Below are 23,841 nucleotides of genomic sequence, written 5' to 3'. Positions count from 1 at the left end.
TTGTTGGTTGCTGGTGTCGCTGGTGGTTTCCAAACTCTTGATTTCTCCATGCCCTTTGTTTTTGCTAGAGCTCTAACTGACTTCCTCTTTTCTTTTAGCATCCAAATTGCTTGCTTTTCTCTCAAAGTCAGCTCCCTGGTTTCCATCCTGGTTTCTGTGTGTCATCATCGAATGCAAGATTCAGAATATAGAAGTAATGGATATAACTGATACGACACATTCCCTGCTTTTAATATCTGAAGAATTAATGCAACAGGACACAGCTGATCACTTAGAAAGACCTGTGAGGCAACTGTTCCAATACTTACGCTCACATCAGATAGGGGGATGAAACTCTAAAAGTGATGAACTTCTTAGCTGGTAAAACATCTGTGTGTTGAATCACCCAATAATAAAATGTGACATTCTGTAGTTTTGTCTCATATTCATCTTTTAATCATATTTGTAAATGTCTTGACTCCATAGCCAACAGAGCAATTTTGTCCTTAGCGTTCCAATACTTTTGGAGGGCACTATATATATATATATATATATATATATATATATATATATATATATACACACACACACACACACACACACATTTTATATTATACATATTACAGTATATTATACTTATACCATATTATACACTTACATATTGCTCTAGTTGATTTTGATTGCTTCCATTGTCTTCATTTGTAAGTTGCTTTGGATAAAAGCGTCTGCTAAATGACTAAATATGTGTGTGTGTGTGTGTGTGTGTGTGTGTGTGTGTGTGTGTGTATATATATATATATATATATATATAAATTATTACTTTTATTTAGTAAAGATGCAATCAATTCATCAAAAGTTACAGTTTATAATGTTTCAAAACATTTCTGTTTCAAATAAATGCTGATGTTTTGATCTTGAGAATCAGCTTTGCCATTACAGGAATAAATTACATTTTAATATAGAAAACATTAAAAAAAATATTGTTTTAAATTATAATAATATTTCATCATATTATTGTTTTACTACATTTTGTGTCAAATAAATGCAGCATTGGTGAGCTACAGAAACTCTTCTTTTTTTAGCCTTTATTTGGATAGGACAGTTAATTGACAGGAACTTTTGTCTAGAAAAGTCCATAAGACAATATGATTTCAAATCGCTTATGTCCAAAGTGTCCTGTTGATAGCCTGTCTTTGAAATGAATGGGAACTCTAAGGGGCCATTCACACAGAAAACATCTTTCCATTACACTGTGCTACTTTTCCATAGTTTTTCTACATAAATACATGTTAGCATTGTGCTCACATCTGCAACATCTCACACTTGACATGGCATTCTAAAATCACGGTGCTAAAGTTAAAAGTTCAACTTTTAAAAAAATGCATCTTGAGGCCCCTGCTTGTTTCACATTTTTAAAAGCAAAAATGTGTTTTTTGTGAATGGCCCCGAACAGATTCTGTAGCTTTTTTCAGGAGTTATAGACCGCCTTGAAGAAGGCAGGCACCTCACTAGGTTTTTGGATCAGTGCTAGTGTGTTTATGGCTGAATCATATTGCACAATGTGACTGACCGTGATGAACTGCTAGGCCTGATACCTGACTTTTATTCACACTATAACACACAGAATGTGATTCTATTGAGTTACTCATTCATGCCCAGAAGACTTCTGCGCTCTGTTCTGACCTCTTACGTGATGCCTTACGGCCTAAGAAAGAAGAATTATGCTTTCTCTCTCTATTCTAACCCAGTTGTATATCTAAATTTGCCCCTAGGGGGATGTAGCAACGTGATTAAAGTTGGCTCAGCCAAAGCAAAGCACAGAGCAAGAACTCTCCCTAACACTATCATTAGTAATGTTGATGTGTGTTAACAGGAGACAGAGAAGAAAAATTCTAGAGCTTATAATGATAATCTCTTATGGCTCCATGATGTAAAAATACTGGTCGCATGAGATAAAGTGTGTATTTTTTATTTGAAATTTAACCTAGACTCCAAAAAATCTTAATTATTTATGACCTAAGGGGAAAGAGGAAAATTTTATTAGTTGATTCAAGCATTCAGAGTGGCATCCATATGTTGCAAAGCAATGTTGCTGAATGGATTTTGGAGTTATAAATATAAAGAGGATATAGAAAATAGAATCTGCTAAGCTACAAATACCTTGCTTATTTCAATAAATTATGATTTTATATATGATTTCATCTATTTCATCAAAAAATTATTTTATAATACAATTTAAAATAACTATTTTCTATTTGAATATATTTATTATATATTAAATATATTTATTTAATATTTTGAAATGTAAGGCATTCTTTTGATGGCAAAGCTGATATTTCGGCATCATTACTCCAGATTTCAGCATCACATGAACCTACAGAATATGCTAATTTGCTGCTCAAGAAACATTTCTTATTGTTAATATTTTTATTAGAAATATTTTTGTAAATATTTTGTAATGTCTTTACTGCCATCTTTGATCAATTTATGGCATCCTTTCTTAATAAAATTATAATTATATATATATATATATATATATATATATATATATATATATATATATTTAATTCTGATCAAAAGCTAATTTAATAATGAAATATATATTACTTGCCATTTTTTTGTAGTTATTTTTCTTTGTAGTTATTACCAGTAATTTCTTAGTGGAAGTAGTTTTAACACCATTTTTAAGTATATGTATATAAACTAATATGCATATATCATAAAATATATTTGTATATGTTTGTAGTGGTTCCAACCCTGTTTTGTTACCCCCACAACTATGAAACTGTGGTATATTCTTGTGTATGCCATAAATATCACATGATCTTTATGTGACTGTACCTGAGGTTTGGACTTGGAATTGATATGAAGTGTCCTGGATGTCTCTGCTGGTAGCATCAGGGTTTTAAAAATGTGTAGATGTATTGCATGCTAGCACAGATTTTGTTCTGCTTCTATATTGAGAACATTAGATCCTGAGCTTGCTGAGGCATGAGTGAGCAGCTGCAGTGTGTTTCTTGCGTGTGCGGGGGGTTTATTTTTGAGAGCAGGGCATCACTTTGCTTCAGCTTACATTTCCCAAATAATTTGACTGAGGGAGGTGCGACGTTTGAGCCGAACGGCTCTTTTACTCAGAACAAGATTTTTATTTTTACATTGTCTGGGCTGACTTCAAGACATATGTAGTTTAGTGCCGCTTGTTTTGATCTATTTACTGCATCTTGTTTCCAGGCTACCTGCTTATTTAGAAGGGGGTCTGACTGTGTAGGTACCGACGTGGGGTTTCATTAAATCTGCAGCGCAGAGCCTGCTTGCAGACTGATAGCCTGGACTGCATTAGTTTGGTTACAGTGAGTATACAAAGACACTTTATTTGCGAGTGAGTCTCTGTCTCAGACCCGAGAACCACTCCAACATCCACATCCAAGTCATCTAATTGGTTTGCCATGACTACAAATGACTACGTTGACCTTGAAGTGGTTTCTATCTCATACACACGCACACACTGGTATCGCATCCCTATCGCACACACATACTTTCTATTTTCAGGCCTCTGCTCAGTTCATTTCGTGATTGCCACATGGATCTCCTGGGGCTGCCTGCTGATCTACTGTGCACAAGGTGTGGATGTGCACTGTGAATCGTAGATGGTGGTAGAGAGCCTCATGGTAACAGTAAGCCACGAACAGTTAGACTATGGTAGCGATATGGTTTAAAATAGATAAAAATCATCTCCATCTAACCCAGAGTAATGCACACAGAAAGACCGCTTTCTAATTCTAAAGGAATATTCTGGGTTCATTTCTGTTGATTACCACAAAAAATATATACAGGTCCTTTTCAAAAAATTAGCATATTGTGATAAAGTTCATTATTTTCTGTATTGTACTGATAAACATTAGACTTTCATATATTTTAGATTCATTACAACACAACTGAAGTAGTTCAAGCCTTTTATTGTTTTAATATTGATGATTTTGGCATACAGCTCACGAAAACCCAAAATTCCTATCTCAAAAAATTAGCATATTTCATCCGACCAATAAAAGAATGGCCATTATGTTCATTAATGCACTCAATACTTGGTCGGGAATCCTTTTGCAGAAATTAATGCTTCAATGCGGCGTGGCATGGAGGCAATCAGCCTGTGGCACTGCTGAGGTGTTATGGAGGCCCAGGATGCTTCGATAGCGGCCTTAAGCTCATCCAGAGTGTTGGGTCTTGCGTCTCTCAACTTTCTCTTCACAATATCCCACAGATTCTCTATGGGGTTCAGGTCAGGAGAGTTGGCAGGCCAATTGAGCACAGTAATACCATGGTCAGTAAACCATTTACCAGTGGTTTTGGCACTGTGAGCAGGTGCCAGGTCGTGCTGAAAAATGAAATCTTCATCTCCATAAAGCTTTTCAGCAGATGGAAGCATGAAGTGCTCCAAAATCTCCTGATAGCTAGCTGCATTGACCCTGCCCTTGATAAAACACAGTGGACCAACACCAGCATCACTGACTGTGGGTACTTGACACTGGACTTCAGGCATTTTGGCATTTCCCTCTCCCCAGTCTTCCTCCAGACTCTGGCACCTTGATTTCCGAATGACATGCAATATTTGCTTTCATCCGAAAAAAGTACTTTGGACCACTGAGCAACAGTCCAGTGCTGCTTCTCTGTAGCCCAGGTCAGGCGCTTCTGCCGCTGTTTCTGGTTCAAAAGTGGCTTGACCTGGGGAATGCGGCACCTGTAGCCCATTTCCTGCACACGCCTGTACACGGTGGCTCTGGATGTTTCTACTCCAGACTCAGTCCACTGCTTCCGCAGGTCCCCCAAGGTCTGGAATCGGTCCTTCTCCACAATCTTCCTCAGGGTCCGGTCACCTCTTCTCGTTGTGCTGCGTTTTCTGCCACACTTTTTCCTTCCCACAGACTTCCCACTGAGGTGCCTTGATACAGCACTCTGGGAACAGCCTATTCGTTCAGAAATTTCTTTCTGTGTCTTACCCTCTTGCTTGAGGGTGTCAATGATGGCCTTCTGGACAGCAGTCAGGTCGGCAGTCTTACCCATGATTGCGGTTTTGAGTAATGAACCAGGCTGGGAGTTTTTAAAAGCCTCAGGAATCTTTTGCAGGTGTTTAGAGTTAATTAGTTGATTCAGATGATTAGGTTAATAGCTCGTTTAGAGAACCTTTTCATGATATGCTAATTTTTTGAGATAGGAATTTTGGGTTTTCATGAGCTGTATGCCAAAATCATCAATATTAAAACAATAAAAGGCTTGAACTACTTCAGTTGTGTTGTAATGAATCTAAAATATATGAAAGTCTAATGTTTATCAGTACATTACAGAAAATAATGAACTTTATCACAATATGCTAATTTTTTGAAAAGGACCTGTAATTTTCCATAATTTTCTTTTGCCTGTCAATTTCTTAAATAATAAAGCATTAGCTATTAGCTTACAATGAAAATGAAAAAGGCCAATTTCAGTGGAGTGATTTAAAAGCTGAAATGCAAAGTTTATAATCTTGAGATTTGTATATTTGAAATTAATATACAGTCATGGCCAAACATATCAGCACCCTTGGTAAATATGGTCAATGAAGGCTGTGAAAATTAATCTGCATTGTTAATTATTTTAAAAAAATCACAAAAATCTAACCTTTAATTGGATAATAAGAATTTTAAATGGGGGGAAATATCATTATGAAATAAATGTTTTTCTCAAATACACGTTGGACACAATTATTGACACCCCTAGAAATTCTTATGAGTAAAATATCTCTCAAGTATATTCCCATTCATATTCACAATTTGTAGCATTCCAGGGTGATTATGAACATGAAATTATCCAGCCATGGCTTCCTGTTTCAAATAAATATAAATAGGAGGGAAAACAAAGCCCAAATTCCCTTAATCATCCATCACAATGAGAAAAAACAAATAATATATTTCTGATGTGCAGCAAAAGATAACTGAGCTTCACAAATTAGTGAAGTGGCTTTAAGAAAAGAGCTAGAGCAGTGAAAATTCCCATTTCCACCATCAGGACAATAATTAAGAATTTCTAATCAACATAAAATGTTAAGAAACTGCCTAGAAGAGGACGTGTGTCTATATCATCCTAATGCATGGTGAGAAGGAGAGTTTGAGTGGCTAAAGGACCACAGTTGGAGAACTGCAGAAAATAGTTGAGTTTCAGGGTCAGAAAACCTTAAAAAACCTACATCACCACATGTTGTTTGGGAGAGTTTCAAGAAAAATTCTCCTAGCTCATCCAAAAACAACACATGGCATCATGGATTCTATTAAATACCAACAGATAAAAAATCAACAAGTGACTGACTCTGTTAGAAATCTTATAATGGGCCATGTTTGGATCTTCCAACCGTACAATAATCAAACACAAACCTCAAAAAAAAAAAAACATAAAAAATGGGTCACTGAGCACAAAACCAAGCTTCTGCTATGGCCATTCCAGTCCTCTGACCTGAACCCTGTAGAAAATGAGTGAGGTGAACTGAAGAGAAGAAGCACCAACACGGAGCTGGGAATCTAAAGGGCCTGGAGAGATTCTGGATGAAGGAATGGTCTCTGAACGCTTGTCAGGTGTTCTTTAACCTCATCAGGCATTATAGGATAAAATTTAGAGCTGTTAAACTGGCAAATGGAGGTTTCAAAAAGTATTGAATAAAAGGGTGCCGTTAATTGTGGCCAATGTGTGTTAGAGAAAAACATTTTTTTTTCATAATGATATTTCCCCCCATTTTAAATTCTTATTCTCCAATGAAAGGTTATATTTTTGTGAATTTTTTACATAAAAGAACAAAAGGATTAACAATGCAGATTAATTTTCACAGCCTTCTTTGGTCATATTTACCAAGGGTGCCGATATTTTTGGCCATGACTGTAGATGTATATAACATTTAGAAATGTATAAATGTATATGCTATGATTTTTTGAGTGCAGAAATTTTACCTGTTTCTTACCTATTTCATTTACAGTATAAGACTGACTTACTGTATGTGCTGTCATTAGTTTGTTAAAACTGTGTTATCTAAATGTATGCTAATTTTTTATGCAATTCAATTGCTTAAATATTAAATGACCTAAATAGATTTAAAAAGTTATTTAAATCATAATTTTACAGTTCTTTAAGGGTTCACACCATTGCATTGTCATGATGAAGTTGAAAAATTGCATATGCAATATACAAAATGTTAATAAGCATTTTTTTCACCTTAAATTCATAGCATGCATATTGTTCATATCTTAAGGCTGTACTATTGGAACATTGAACATTTTAATGTTTATAGACTGGCCCCATTCGCTTCCATTGTGCTTCACTGTAACCCTGGTTTTGCTTAATTTTTAACAAAATAAGGAACAAGTGTAGATTTTTTGTTTTGTTTATTGATATTATGCCACAAATGCTGCCTTGTGGCATGTGGATCCTCTGTGTAAGTACATTTCTGCATTGGTGGGCTGCATTCAGGTGGTGTGTTGTTACAGGAGTTTTGTACATGAGCACTGGACTGCAGACTCTCAGGTTACACTGAGCTGTGTTTAAGATGTTAACTGGTTACATTACTAGAGAAGAGTACAGCCAGCCAGTGTTTGCACGTCTCTCTATCTCTTCCCGTCTCCACCGACATTCATTTCTAAAGAGGTGAAAGAAAAGACTCTTTCAGGCTGTTCACTTGCAGTGCCACAACCTGAGACTGCATCATGTTTATAAGAAACATTTAATTTACAACTCAGCGCATTCACAGCATGCATTGTGTCTTCTTTTACAAGTGTGAAACTGCCTATTTGTACTTTTTATTTGGCTGAATGGGTATGAATCTGAATCTGGGGCATATTTCAACCAAAAAGAAAATATATTTAAAATAAATATATAAAATAAGTATATTTTATTATTTAGAAACTGACGAGTATTTTAATGGGCTTGTTTCTTCTGCTTCTTCTTCTTTTTTTTTTTTGCATGACAATTAAGACTTCTCCCAAATTTAAAAAACATTATTTCAAAATGGTCATTATTGTGAATGATTATTAATTTGAGAAGCATGTCTGGATATAATGATTATTTATTTATTTATAATATACATAACTGCTTTTTCGGTTTTAAAAGAACACTTATTTATTTCTTTGAATAAATTAAATTACAACAAATACTAAAATGGTATATAATTGTGAAAAATGCATTTATTTTATTTATTCATTTATGTTTATAAACAATGACCATCACTAAATTACATTTACATTTATTCATTTAGCTGACGCTTTTTATCCAAAGCGACTTACAATTGCTATGTATGTCAGAGGTCGCACGCCTCTGGAGCAACTAGGGGTTAAGTGTCTTGCTCAGGGACACATTGGTGTCTCACAGTGGATTCGAACCCGGGTCTCTCACACCAAAGGCATGTGACTTATCCACTGCGCCATCACCACCCCAATTACAATGATTTATTGTAAAAAAAAAAAATATATATATATATATATAGCCTATATATATATACTTTAAATTAAACAAACAAACAAACAAATGAATAAATACCATTATTTCAAATTACTTTGAAATTTAAATATTTTAATTTGACATGGACATTTTCTTGATATTATTCACCATTATATGAACGTGCCGGACACACATCAAGATTTACCTGCCCTCACCTTTACTGACCAGGCAAATGAGATTATTACCTCATGAGCGAGAGAGGGGAGAGAGAGAAGGAGTGAGGGAGTGAGATAGAGACAGAGGAGTCAGAAGGAAGGAGGCAGAGAAGGTTGAATGAGGTTTGTGTGAGATGGGCTGCACTTTCATCGGAGCTGTCATGCTACTTTTTAACATTACTTGAGGACTAACGAACACCGTCCTGCATCTGACCTGCTCTTGGACTTCACGCGCTGAAGGAGAATCAGAAAGAAGTAAAACCACCGGGGCTCGTGCGGTCCGTCCTCGCCAGGGAAAAAGACACACATACAGAGATTGATGCGGGATTCAATGCGTGGGTCTGTCCGGTGAGACTCTGCTTGGATTTTAAACCGACATGGTGGGTTAACGTTTGAGTGATACGGAGACCGTCCGGTAAATTCCTGACAGGAGCAATGAATGATTTTTACGCGTGGTGCGCGTGAGTGAAAACGCTCGCGTAACTGTTGCTGTGAACGGCCATCTGGAGGAACATGAGAAGAGGAAATAACTGAAATAAACTGCGTGAGTAATCAGTATTATGTTGCTTTGAACAATTGATAATATGCTTTTATTGTTTAAGAACGTATCTGAGTGTCATTAGTTGAGCTTTGTTTCTCTTGGGTATCAAAGTCCTTTTTGAAACGGATTAGATGAGAGATTAAGCAATAACAACATTTTTTTTTTAGAGATTAAACTCTTTTATTCATTTATCACCCATCTCCTCTCTAGATCCGCATCTGTAGCCCCTTGATCCATCTGGGAGGGGAAAAAAACATGATCGATTAATTTCTCGGTGAAGTTTTTTATTCATTCAAGTCATGTCTCGTAAAATGAAGTCAAATGCGACTCGACGTGATATTAATGTTGAGCATATATGGGAGGTTACTGGGCTATTTGATGGATTAAACTTTCCCGTTTCATTCACTCCCATCAACCACATCATTTAACCCATTTTTTTCCATTTTCTCATTGCAAAGACAGCACAGAACCTGCATCTGTAGTGGTTCATCTATGCCAGTGGCGTGTGGGAATGTTTTATGATGTAAGGGTAATATATTTATTACTAGTGTAGTATTAGTAGGCCATATTTATTAGTATAGTATTCGTTTACATATCCTCTGTAACCATTGCACCACCTGCCACCCCTAAAATCTAGGTTTATTTTTGGACCTGTTATAGACGGGCAATTTCCTGTTAACTGCATGATCAGCCAATCACAGTGACATGAGACATTGCCTCCTCTCACGTCATACTTCACTTGTATTTCACCATGAACACCTTACATTCATTTGCGCTTTTAGTTGAAACTGGGCTTTCCACTTTATTGACTTTTTTTAATTACATTCATGTTTTCCTGAATTTATCTGCTAAAAGGCTTGAATAATGAGTCAGTGATGTGCTGTTGGTGTAATGAATAGATCAGTGAGACAGGTGCTCAGTTGGCATCTGTGTTCAGCTGACACCATTGATATGGAGAGAAAGAGTGCATGTCTCTCTCTCTCTCCCTTTGTGTGTGTGTGTGTGTGTGTATGTCAGGAGAAGGACTGGGGTGATCTCATGAGTTACTGTGCATGTTTCAGTCTAAAGTTTCAGTTTACAGAAGCTTCATTAGTTAGAGATGGTCACCCTGTGCTTTATTAGGAGATCAAAATAATTAAGGAGCTTTGAGATCAGTCAAAACTTTAACACACTGTGATTATGTTTGTATCTTGTAATGACGAAATACTGTGACATTGCGATTCCTTTCTGGCTTGTTATAGGATATGCATCTCTTATTCACATCTGTATTTCTTTCCGGGTGATGTGACAATTAATGCAGGATTTAACTTTTTAACGGTAATTTGTTTGGTGCAATGTTTTGTTGATTATATTTGATTCATGTCATCCAAATACTCAATTAATTCTGAAAACTGAAGACCATAGATTTTTTTTAAATGTTTTAAGTATATTATGCTCACCAAACCTGCATTTATTTGATCAAAAAGTAAAAAAAAAAAAAAGGAATATTGTGAAATATTTTTGTACAATTTAAAAGAACTGTTATCTATTTTAATAGATTTTAAAATTACTTAAAATGTTAATTAAAATGTTAATTTGGTAATTTATTTTTGCAATGACAAAGCTCAATTTTCAGCAGACAGTACTCCAGTTTTCAGTGTCTCACAATCCTTTAAATATGCTAATTTGGTGCTCAATCATATTTGGTGCTTAATTACTAATAATGGATCTTATTATTATCAATGTTGAAAACAGTTGTGCTGCTTGATATTTTTGTGTAAACTGTAAAAATAATTTTTGTGTAAACTGATATTTAGAATAGAAAGTTCTAGACTAACAGCATTTATTTTAAATATGTACTTTTTTGTAACAATGTAAAAATGTTATTGCCAATTTCATCAATTGAATGCATCCTCGTTAAAAAGAAGTACTAAACTTACTGACCTTAAACTTTTGAACAATACTGTATGTTCAACAATGATAAATATTTTTTTATAAAAATGTTTTTAGAATACCATTATTATTTATGCAACAAAACTATTTTGAATATATATCTTTATTTGCTCATATGACATCACTTAGTAAAAAGATTGATGTAAGTCGCACAAGCCTAAAGTACAGTATATGATTCCTGGTTCATTTAGAATCTGAGCAAAAACTGACTCGCCTTATGAATCAGTTCACTTACTTTAATAACGTATTGAAGAATAAACTCTTTTTGCAGACTCGTTAGAAAAGTTACACGCTATATTTTGATATTTTAGGGGTTGTTCACTATTTACGCAATGCTTTCCTCAAGGTGTTGCTTTAACTCAGTTATTCATTGCTGGGATTAGAAACCAATGAGGTTATGCTTCTCAGTGTGATGCTTTGCCCAGCATGAGATACAAGAACGTGGTAAAGTTTGAAGGAATCTCTGTTTTCATCTTAACCAGTTTTCTGAAAGTTTTCTGAAAGTCTGTGGTTTGTGAAACTGTCTCAGGAGGTGGTCTGTTGCTCAGTGCACTGGAAGTATTATGAGCATCAAACTGCTTTAAGCACTTCTGACCAGTGAAGCACAGCAAATGGGAGCCGTTCAATGACATGTTTAAAGAGCCCTAAGGCAATTACACAGAGGTCAATGTCTTAGACATGCACCTGACCTTCTTCCGCCTTGTGTCTGTGTTGACCTTTGACCTTTTAATGCCTATAACACAGCTTCAGGCGTCTTAGAACTGACCAGAGGTCTTATGACTTACTAAGTGGGGAGAACAGGATGATGAAGGTTGTGTTGTGTGTGAAATAGCTAGGACTTCATTATGTGCCTCGAGGTTGTTTGAACGTTTGGAGTATCAGCCTGTGTTGGTATCTGGGTTTAGGCATGACTGTATTCATATGCACTGTGGACACCTTAGAGAGCACATTTCAGCATTAGCTGTGGGTAGTGATGCCTGAAATGATTTACATTCACACAGCCATGTAGACGGAGATGGAAGGAGAGAAAAGCTGTGAGGCAGAGAGAAGCAGAGAGAGAGACAGAGAGAGAGAGAGAGAAAGAACAGCTGGAGAGAGACCAAGATGGACAGACTCACTGGAAGACAGGTAGCATCTTGGGACAAAGGGAAAGATTTTAAGGAATACTTGAGCCAAAAATGAAACTTTTATCTTCATTTACTCAGGCTTATGTTATTACAGACCCCTATGAGTTTATTTCTCCCAGGGAACACAAAGGAGGATTGTACTGTTTGCTCTTTTAAACTTTCAACAAAACTTTTCAACTTTTCACAGCATTGCAATTCTACAGAGCCCAGAACATGACGTATGGAAGAAAAAATAGGATGTGGCCATTAATTAATTAAGTTTTATAAGTCATGAAATTTGTTTTCAGATCACTATATTATGTTTCTGGAGGTTAGCTTATGAAGTTAGTAGTAGTTAGTATTATGTCTTTTGCATAAAAAAAACAAATATACAAAATAAAAAATACAATATGATATAAAAAAAATATATGTATAATTTTTCAGCTTCATTTTCAGTCTGTAACAAACAGTTAATTTCAAGTGACATTGCATCTCTCAGAAACGCAAGAGAGGCAACAGCAGAAGCCTTCTGAAGACATATGATAACAGCATTTAGGTAATCTATCGAGATTTTGAACTCGAGAATTAGAGTTTGATTTGTGACTGAATCAAACTGTTTTTGATTCAGTTAAAATAATTTTCTCAAAAGAATGATTCATAAATCTTACAGTACATCTATTTGAGCACTGAAATGTTTCTCTCAGACATAGTTCTCTCTTTTCTCTCATGTGCCAATGAGAGCTGGGGCACATTTTCAAATAAATATTGATTTAAAGTTTGTTTTGTTCCATATACATATAGTTATAGTGTTACATTTTGTATTTGAATTTAAGCATTTGGAGAGGATTTTATCCAAAGAAATTTACTTTACATTTTACTTTAAAAACTCTGTAATTTCATTCATTGTGTTACTTGTCGTGTCTTTGTAATTATTTGAGTGAATTGGTTTCAAAGTAAATCCTACACCAATTTTCTTTTCAGTATAGTGCCATGCTCTACCATTTTATCTACGAGAAGGCATGCATGGTTTCAGGAGTCTTGGAATGTAGCACATGAGTCATATGGACCACTTTAATGATGCTTTTATGGTGCTTTTATATCCTTTTTGAAGCTTCAAACCTCAGTTGCCCTTCCTTTGTATTCCTCTGAAGACAATACTGTCCTCTGGGTTTGTAACAGCACAAGGGTGATTGAATAATGACAAATAATGAAATTTTTGGGTGAGCTATTCCATTAAAAGAAGCTGAGCAGGAATGTAGAGTGTATACTGTGAGTGTTAAACATTCAGGGCTGTTGTACAGAGAGTTGGCTGCAGTGCCAACTGTATGACTATAACTCCAATGATATTCTCCTCTCTTCCATGTACATGGTCTTTGATCTGTGAAGGCCAGGCTGGATTTCTCCTGTATGCATCTTTACCTCAGTCAGCCTCTCTCAGCTGTCTGATTCATCTCTAATCAGCTTCTGCCCACTGGGAGTCCCCCAGGATGACAGCAGCAGGGGAGACCACAAAAGCCAGAGGTTTAGTGCTCAGACAGAAAGGGAGCAGTCGGAGAGGTCCAGAATCCAGACTTCGGGGCATAAAAGAGTGCTAATGTGTTTGGTTGAGATGCTATAGTTTGCAGAGGCAGATAGGGGTTCAAAGAGCTATTTAGAAGAGAACTGAAGAGTTTGGAGGAACAAGATGAGCGTATAATGATGTAGACACTAGTGCTGCCGAAGAGAATGGTTTAGAGCAGACGTGAGGTCTGAGGAGGTGAGAGTGAGATTCAGACTGCTGATGTTTGGGCAGATGAGTTCATCTCAGGTACAGATGCTTTTTGAAGAGCTTCAGTAGAGCAGTATGCAGGATATCAGATGGTCTGTTAATGCTTCTCTATACACCCAACATATTAAACTGCAGAAATGAGCTCAAATATGGTTTCTAGATGGTAATTACTAGGGAGAGTGCATGTAACCTTTTTTTTTTCAAACCAAAAGTCACTGAGCATTCCGCTTTTCATTATACATTATATCACCAGCATTTCTGAGTGAAAGTTGCCTTGAACAATTTGTGACCCTCTCTGTGAAATCCGGGTTAAACTCTCAAAATCTTATTATGCGATAACTAGCATCAAAGTTTGATTTAAACCATTAATTTCACTATGATTTTAATCTTTGACATGGTCTTACTCGGTCAGAATTAAAGATATCAATGTTCCAGTTACACAGAATATTCTTTACCTTATGAAGAATGATTTCATGTAGAAAACAGGAAATCACACAAAAAAAGAGACTTTAGCTTGGTTTTCACAGCCAGGATCACATTTATATGAATTTCAGATTTACTTTGTATTTGGTTAAATCCCTCTTTTCATTTAATGACAGCAAACTACCTCTTCATTTGCATAATTTTCTTTGTTTTAAAATCCCAAAACTTCCTGCTTATTTATCGGGTTAAAAAATGTGGACCCCACTTTTTATGATTAGGCCTACATCATTTTTAAATTGTTTTTTAATAGAATCAATGAAAAATTACACAGATTATTTCCATTTTTTTAAATTGTGTTTGAATAGAAAATGACACGCGCATTAGGATTTATGAAACACGAGCATAACAAATTAAGTAAATTGTATATAAAACAGCTGGGCCATTGAATAGAATGCAACAATTTACATACATATTTGCAAGTACATTTTTATGTACAATGTTCAGAGATATAGAAACCTTTAGGAATCATTTGAATATTGAATATGAATCACAGAATATGAAGAATATGTTAATGCATATTTATTTAGATAACTATACTTCATGTATGAATAGCTATGAAGAATAATGAGATCTCATTTTGTATACAGATCTAGTTTATCAATTAACATACTCTTCAGCATTCAGTGGAATCTAGATTGTCTTGGTCTCATCGTGAAAGCTGTGTTAAATGACATGCCTTGTTGAAGAGACCAGCATTTATTTTGGATGCTGGTATGTTGGTACCTCTATAAGAAGAAAAATATATAAAAAAGTAATCGTTTTCTCAACCTCATGTCATCACAAAGCGGTATGACTTTTTCTTCTTTTGAAAAATGTCTAATTTGTTGTCCATACAATGAAAGTCAAATTTAGTTTGTACAGTACAGATTTGAAATGACATAAGGGTGTGTAAATGATGATAGAATTTTTATTTGTGGGGGATCTATTTCTTTAAGTAGCTTTACCAACAAGACAGGACCATGCATAGATTCACTAGCACTCACCAACATAACCAGGTGAAAAAAAACAAGCTGCTCTTTTCAGCAGAGTGCACGTTTAGCTACTTCTGTGCATATATTTCCCCCTTCTACATGGCAAACTGAATGATTTATAGAGGTTTGCCAAAGCCAAATGCACTGGGCAGAGGTGCATTTTCATGTCTGACTAAGTGAAGCCTTATGACTGAACTTTCCCCTCAAAAGTACATCAGGTAGCCACGTGTGAACAGAAAAGCATCAAATGACGTCCTAGGCAATAATGGCTTCAATATATTCATTCGCAGGTTCTTGGAAAGACTTGACATTACTGCCACAATGGTGAGTGCTCAGTTTAAAAAAAAAAAGTGTGCTGTGTGTGTGAGTGAGAGGGCGAATGCCTCATCTCTCTGCTCTAGGCATGATGTTTTTAGAAGCCTTTCAGAAGAGATGTTCTTGCAAAAGCCATTAGTCCATCTAAAGGGTCAAACTCTCTCAGATGTGCCAGTTGCAATCACTGCTTTTCTAATGAGACAAGATGCACCATGGTGGCTTTTTTTTCACCATGGCAGCTCATGCATTTGAGAGGTTTTCTCTGCAGTGCCAGATATTCTTATTCTAGTAGAGCATCAGTTCAGTTCCGTGGCGAAATGCCATGGTGTAGATAAGCAGATTTCAAGCTTTCTGTCAGCTGTCTCCATACTGCCAGCTTTATGCTTCTGGTAGTAGAAGAAAGTTGCTTAGTGACGCCCACATCAATACTATAGCAACCAATGTATCTGATTTGATCACTTTCAAATAATAACAGTCAGTGTATAGATAAAAGTCTGTCAGTCAGGAATGAAAGCAGTTTGAACGGAAAATAAAATTATTTGTTGAAAGGATAGCATCAAATATGAATAAATCTGTCACTATTTACTCACCCTCATGTCGTTCCCAACCTGTGTGATGTTATTTTTTTATTTGAAACAAACAAAATAAAATTTTTAGGAATCTTCATATATTCCATCACTATAAAACACCATAAAATGATGACTTGTGTTATGTATCTGCTGAAGCTTTGTGTAATGAACAGATCAGCATAATCTCCTTTGCAGCTCTTGGTCACATATGGTGTATGAGTGTAGATTTGAGTGTATTTTTCTGGATGTGATCAGATGTGTTGATGCTGACTCCTAACTCCAGGTCAAATTGGCTTAAACTGGTTCTTGAAACATGGTACCTAGTTTGTTGCAGAATGAAAATCAGTCTATCAGCTGGAATTCATAGATACAGCGTTTTTGTTCTGACGTCTGAAAAATTATGGGCTGGTTAAAAGGTGCAAATTAAAGGGAACATTTATTTAATTTATATATGCAATTTATCAAACAATTGAAGATATTGTGTGATCGATGAATGTTACCAAAGTATATTATTTTTATCAACACGTACTGTATGAGCCTTTTGTTAACATCCATTACTGCACACAATTTTGCATCTGTTTTGACACCATTGCCAGATTTGCATAATTAATTTGGTGAATTGGCACTAAAACAATTCAGAGCAAACATATATATATTTTTTATCGTTTGTGAATTTACTTTAACATTAGTAGTGTTTGTATTGTATTGCATTGTTGTGCAACATTATACGTGTGTTCAAGAGCAGAAAAATATATTTTAACTGACATAAAAAGTAAAAACGTATGACCCTTGAAATGCATCCATTGCACCTTTCATTGATCCACATCTTGATGTGTTGTCCATCTTTGTAGAGTCTGAATGAGGTGCTGCTCTGGTTTGACCTCGGCTCTGTTCACACTTGCTTTGAATGTGTTTTTAAACTAGTATGCTGTCCCCAGTTCACAAACCACAGCCACCCTGTCATTTACTTTAATATAGTTGTCGTGTGCTATGACCTTGACTCATATTACAGCTATACTGTGTGTATATATAGCTTTTCTAGTGCTATTTCCCCTGGTTTGTTTGATGTTGTGACCTGCAGTGCAGATTGCTGGAAGGAGTTCTCAGTGGTGATGTCAATTTACAGATGTTTATTTTTTATTTGAATTAATGTAATTTCCTAAAGATATAGATAACACAGAAGTTATTTAGTTTTCTTCTAAGTTGCTCTCAGTGTGTTTAGACAGTGGTGTAGATTTCATAATAAACCATTGGAGCATCTTTGGTATAAAACTGGAATGTTATAGTACAACCTTGTATCTGTATGACTTCTTCAGCAAAACACAAAGAAAGATATTTTGGAAAATGCTGGTAACCAGACCATTGACAATTGATTTTTTTGGACAAAAACAAAAACATTTCTCAAAATACTGTGTTTTATACATTCCAGAGAAAAGGGGGGGACCCAGAATTTGTGCTCTGCATTTAACCCATCCAAGTGTACACACAGTAGTGAACATACACCCGGAGCAGTGGGCAGCCAATGCTGCGGCGCCCGGGGAACAGTTGGGGATTCAGTGCCTGGCTCAAGGGTCTCACCTCAGTCGTGGTATTGAGGATGGAGAGAGTGTTGTTTATTCACTCCCCCACCTACAATCCCTGCCGGACCTCAGACTCAAACCCGCGACCTTCAGGTTACAAGTCCAACTCTCTATCCACTAGGCTAACAACATGAGGGTGTGTAAAAATTACAGAATTATTTCTGGGTGAACTATGGTGCTAATAATACTAATTAGCAAACATAAAATAAAAAATAAAAATACATGTATATTTATTTATATATATATATATACCGGTATATATATTTTCTTAACATCACCTTATAACAAATACAAACAGTAATGACAAAAACAACAACAGCATAACAGTAAAACAATAAGCATTTATTTATGCTGAATGGGGATGTTACAAATCGGAAGCATTTCTCAGTATGAAATTGTTTGTTCAATCTGTTTGGCTAGTTGGAATTACATTTTGTATGTGTATTCAAAGTAATTTCCATCTCACAAAGTTGGATTTAGGCTAATTCTACTTGATATCCCCAACCCTCAACCATAATGTTGTTCCATTTACCAACACTTGAAAGATGAAGTATAAGAAAACAAAATGACAGCACTAATATTATCTTGGCAGGTGTTTTGGTGGTTTGAAGTCTCCTAGCAAGCATATTGCAGAGGATAATGGTTTATTAGCTATGTAAGCATTTGTTTTATAGGTGTGCAAATATCAGCAGCAGATCGTTTACGTTTTTTACACACTTGTCCCTATAAATAGGTTTTTATTAATATTGCTACACCTGCATACGTCTCCTCAGGTGCCGCCTTGTTTGTGTGACACACACTTTTATGCATTTTCACAAGTTGAAAATTCCAGCATATAGTAATACATCTATGTGCTTGATTGCCATAACAGGTGCTCTGGAACATGTTTGGATCGTTGACATGGGTTAATCACTGGAGTCATTAGTGTTTGGACCCCTGACGTCCTCTGATTACATCTCACGCTGGGTGATGAATTGCACTGCTGTCTTTGGCAGCATTCACTCTTTTTGGTTCACCTTAGCACTCTAACCAGATAAAAATTAAATAGAAGATGAGCGAGAGGGTTAAAGGAATAGTTCACCCAAAAATGAAAATTAGCTGAAAATGTAATCACCCTCAGGCAATCCAAGATGTGGATGAGTTTCTTTCTTCATCAGAACAGATTTGGAAAAATTTAGCATTACATCACTTTCTCACCAATGGATCCTCTGCAGTGAATGGGTGCCGTCAGAATGAATCAGCTGATAAAAACAAGAAACAAACGCATCTGCATTTTAGATTGTCAGAAGGTGATTACATTTTCAGCTAATTTTAATTTTTTCATTCTCATTCTTACGACACCCATTTACTACAGAGGTTTCATCGATGAGCAAGTGATGTAATTCTAAATTTCTTCAGCAAATATTAATTTTTGTTTGAACTATTCCTTTAAAAAATATTTCACCCAAAAAGGAAAATTATCTCATTATTTATTCATGCTCATGTTGTTTCAAACCTGTATGCTGTTATTTTTGTACTGTGAAACGACATGAGGGTAAGTAAATAATTACATCATTTTGATGTTTAGCCAAACTATTGCTTTAAGGCAGGAGGAAGCATTTTATTTTACTTTTACTGGGAGGGTTCAGTAACGTCTTGTCAGTGTTTGGTGTCTATGACAAGTAATTTACTGGAAATGTGGCCTGACTGCGATCAGTTACCCATCATGTGATCATCCTTCGGGTGGCTTCTGAAAGCATGCTGGACGAATGAGTGGCTTGTCAGTGAAATTTAGTCTTTTTAAATTATTTAGAAATGCAAAACAGTGTCCTAGCATGACAAAGCATCAAAGTGTCTTTGATGAGGGGTTTAGCTTGACAGAACACTTTATGAATAAAAGACTTTCGGACATTGACTGTAATAGGTTTTAGCGTGAAATGTCAGCAATTTCCATTGATTTCTTATTTGCCTGTGACAGTGGAAAAAGCAGGGTGTTATTAAGCAGGTGTGCTTTGCTAGTCCACAGTAATGGCTATGGCCTTCTTACCCCTGATTGCTTTGCTGAAACGTAGTGATGCCAATCACTTTGATCCATTACCCTTCACCACACGCAAAAAGGGTGAGGCAGCCCTTGAGTAAAGAAAGAAACGCTCTCATAGTTCAAACGCAATTTATTAGATTAATATCAGTGATGGAAAAAACTCTGAATTCCTAAACATTACAGCTCATAGGAAAGAAAAACTCCAAATAAGATCTTTTTTAACATCTCAGTTGTTTTTTAGTTTTTTTTCCAACAGCAGTGAGATTATTTGGAGAGCAATTTGAGTCTCCTGCTTTTCAAATTGTTCTTCTGAGACAAAAACCCAGTCTCCCCAGTTTAAAAAGAGATCTCAACAATATCTTAAATTGTCCTTTGTTGTGCCAGAATTGCAAAGTCGGCAATCAAAAGTCATGAGATCCCAATATGACCTCAAACATTTCCTCATCTATTTTATAATTTCGTATTCTTACTATATGTCACAACTTTCTTATTTATTTTTAATTTGTTTAATGCTGAGATAGCAAAATTTGCAATTAAAATTCATGAGAGCTCCATATGACCTCAAATATTTCCGCATTTATTTTATAGTTTCGTATTCTTACTGTATGCCAACAGTTGTCCAATGCATTTATTTTATTTTATTTATTTATTTATTAATTTTTTTGGGGAGATCTTTACTGAACATGAGCCAGTGTCATCACTCTAGTTTATTTGTAATCTGCCCCGCTCAGCATTTCACAGACATAACTCCAAACAATATGTTCAAGCAATATGTTCAAATTATGCAAATGCTTTAAATCCCAATAGAAAAATTGCTCTTTCTGTTTGGGGTCAATGAATGCTAATTAAATCACCACGTTATCATTCTGACATCAGCTGTGTGTTTTGATAGCAATACAGATCAGAGGAAATCCAGATCTACGAGAGCGGGTGTTTGAGGGATAACAGTCTGGATGTAAAACGTTTGCTGTCGGGGTTGGTGTTTAGGAACTTCATGTCTGCTGGGTAATTTTGACAGCAGGAGGCAGCTTGTTCAGAGGTCTTTGGATCCTTCCGGAAATCCAGCAGCTTTGTACTTTGATATCAAATGTTATTGTGAAAGATGCATAGACCCTTGATAATAAAACCCTGCCCAGCCATCTGTGCCCTTCTTAAGAAACACAGGCTGAGAATTTGAAGTGTTGTAGGAATAATAGAACATTACAGGCAGCACAATAATGATGCATTTCAGGGCTGATCAAACTTGCACCACTCATTGTTACTCCAGCAGCAGGAAGGGCTGCAGGTTTCAATCTGCTCTCAAGATGACATGAGATTATTCAGTCCCTGTGTTGTTTTAAATATGTAGATAAACAGAGCAAATGCAGGCATGAGGGCTGAGTGTAGAATAGACCAGCTGGTTAATAGAAAACACACCCACTTCATGAATGAAATGTGAATGATCCCCGTCTGCTAAAGAGTGCTTCACTGGCTTTGTTCAGAATGGAATACTAGAGTACTGCTTGCTGCATACTTCACTGTATACACTGAATTTTAAATATTATTGACTATTATTTCAAATAGTACCGCTTATGAAATTATACACATTTCAGACCGTAGTACGCTGCAGTGTTATCAAATGACCTCTGTCTATCTATCTATCTATCTATCTATCTATCTATCTATCTATCTATCTATCTATCTATCTATCTATCTATCTATTGAGAAAATATTCTGTATACATGTTATTTGTTTTGTAAAATAAAATAAATTGGACAGCTTATATGTACACACACACACACTTACTGTATTTCAAAAGCATACACACATTCTCTATGTATTTTATAGGAATGTGTAGCAGAGAACAGATTTTTCACTTATAGCTATGGTTCCTGTTTGATTTATTGAGCACATTCAGCCTTGAAAACTGAAATGTTTTATTTTTTTTACTTTTTTATTTATTTTTTCTTATACAGATTTCTGGCACAGATTGTATAATTTTGGCATGCAAGTAAGCAAAAACACTTATGAGATCCATTTTTTTGGCATCCAATTTGGATTACTTTCAAATGTGGTTCTAAATCTGATATGCATTTCATATCTGGTCATCTGATGTTCATTTAAACAGTCATCTGTCTGTCTACTTAATTTGGGATTTCTGGCATGAAGTGATTAATATTAAATATATTTATTTAGATGTTTATTTTATGTTAAAAAAATTTGAACAGAAATTGCTAGTAAATTTCACAGTTACAAAAAAATTGCAATTAACACATTGAACAGAAATTTAAACATTTTGCACATAAAACTGAAATTGTATTATGTAAAACATAATAAAATGATCTTTGTTTTTACAACATTTTAATCCTTTCTGTGTAGAAATAAGGGTCAGAATATACATTTAAATTTATGCATTTGGCAGGTGCTTTTATCCAAATTGATTTACATTGCCTTCAAGCTACACATTTTATCAGTTTGTACATTCCCCAAATGCAGCCTAAATAGTTTTGATCAGTGCTTTATTATTATTATTATTATTATTTATTTACTATCTTCACTACAGCGTGTCTGTTTCTCTGTTGGTTACTGTCGGTTGTAATGCGTGTCATTCTATAATAATTCCGTAATGAAACCGTTTCACACTGGAACTGTCCATCATTCTCACAGATACACGTGCAAGGCTTAGAAAGTAAAGGGAATAAAATATAGAGGAAAGTTTGTGATATATAGACAGATTCCAGCATGTCTTAAGGGTCCTGATAGCAGCTGGGGAAAGTGGCGTCTGTTGCCATGACTGTTAATGAGGCTTAGAAAGGACTCCTGAGCTTGTGTGTATTATACTTTGATTAAAGGACAGAGGTAGTGGAAGAAAAATGCATGTTGAGAGCAAATAAGGAATAATTTTTCATAGAGAAGAAAGGAAGAGAGATGTCCTCCATGACTGAACTACCTGTATCTGAGAGTGTGCGTTCACATAGGCAAGGCAAGGCAAGACAAGTTTATTTATATAGCACATTTCATACACAGTGGTAATTCATTCAATTCATTCAAAAAAAGTGCTTTACATAAAAGAAAGTGCAATAGTCATTAAAAATAATCACAGCAATAAAAACAGGGAATTAAAAAAATTATAATAAAAACAGGGAATTTTAAAATGATATAGAAATTGATTTAAAAGGAATTTAAAACAGTTAAGAATAGAAAATGATTAAATAAAATACAGTGCAGTCAGTTCGGACGTAGCACAGTGCTCATTCAACAAATGCACAGCTAAATAGATGAGTTTTGAGTCTGGATTTAAATGTGGCTAATGTTTTAGCACATCTGATCTCTTCTGGAAGCTGGTTCCAACTGTGGGCAGCATAATAGCTAAAAGCGGACTCCCCTTGTTTTGTGTGAACCCTTGGTGTTTCTAATTGACTTGATTCTAATGACATATGCAAAAGCTGTTTTAGATGTGTGATTGTGTGTCTAGATAGCTGTCTGTAAATTATTCTTAAAATCTTCTGTCCTATTTCATCTTGTATCTGCAATGCAATGAGCAGTGTATATTCATTTCAGTGGCCATTTAAAGTTGCAGTATTCACACTTGATGTGCAAGCAGCACAGCATTGTTTAGCAGGATCATAGCAGGTTTTGGCAGTGAGTCTATTTTTCTTGCTTGATCTCAAATACTCAGAAGAGCACTACCTATTTGTCAACACAACCTTTTGCAATATAGGCTTTTGTAAAGCAACGTAAAATAATGGAGTGACCTACTCATCCATTGTTTGAAAAAGACATCTGTCAGATTTAATGTAGTTCCACTCTCGGTTGTACACAAACATGTTTGATTCAGAAACTTTGACTGATTTCAGTCAGTTTTTAGCTACACATCATTATCATTATCAGTTGTGTTCTGTTGCCTTAATTCTTCAGATATTAAAAGCAAGGAA

The 23,841-nt window shown here is 35.5% G+C and overlaps 1 protein-coding gene across 1 annotated transcript in view; it reads left to right on the top strand.

The window, feature by feature from the left end:
* Window positions 1–8,725: 8,725 nt before the first annotated feature.
* The window catches only part of pcdh15a (protocadherin-related 15a), a 233,974-nt gene continuing 218,858 nt past the window's right edge, over window positions 8,726–23,841 (top strand). The window contains exon 1 of the mRNA XM_079437451.1: window positions 8,726–9,186. The gene's annotated coding sequence lies outside the window, so the exon portion shown is untranslated. The remainder of the gene's footprint in view (window positions 9,187–23,841) is intronic.

This window comes from Barbus barbus, assembly GCF_936440315.1.
Source record: "Barbus barbus genome assembly, chromosome: 16".
Classification (NCBI taxonomy): domain Eukaryota; kingdom Metazoa; phylum Chordata; class Actinopteri; order Cypriniformes; family Cyprinidae; genus Barbus; species Barbus barbus.
The sequence above is the reverse complement of the archived record's forward strand: the minus strand, read 5'-3'. Positions and strand labels throughout refer to the sequence as shown.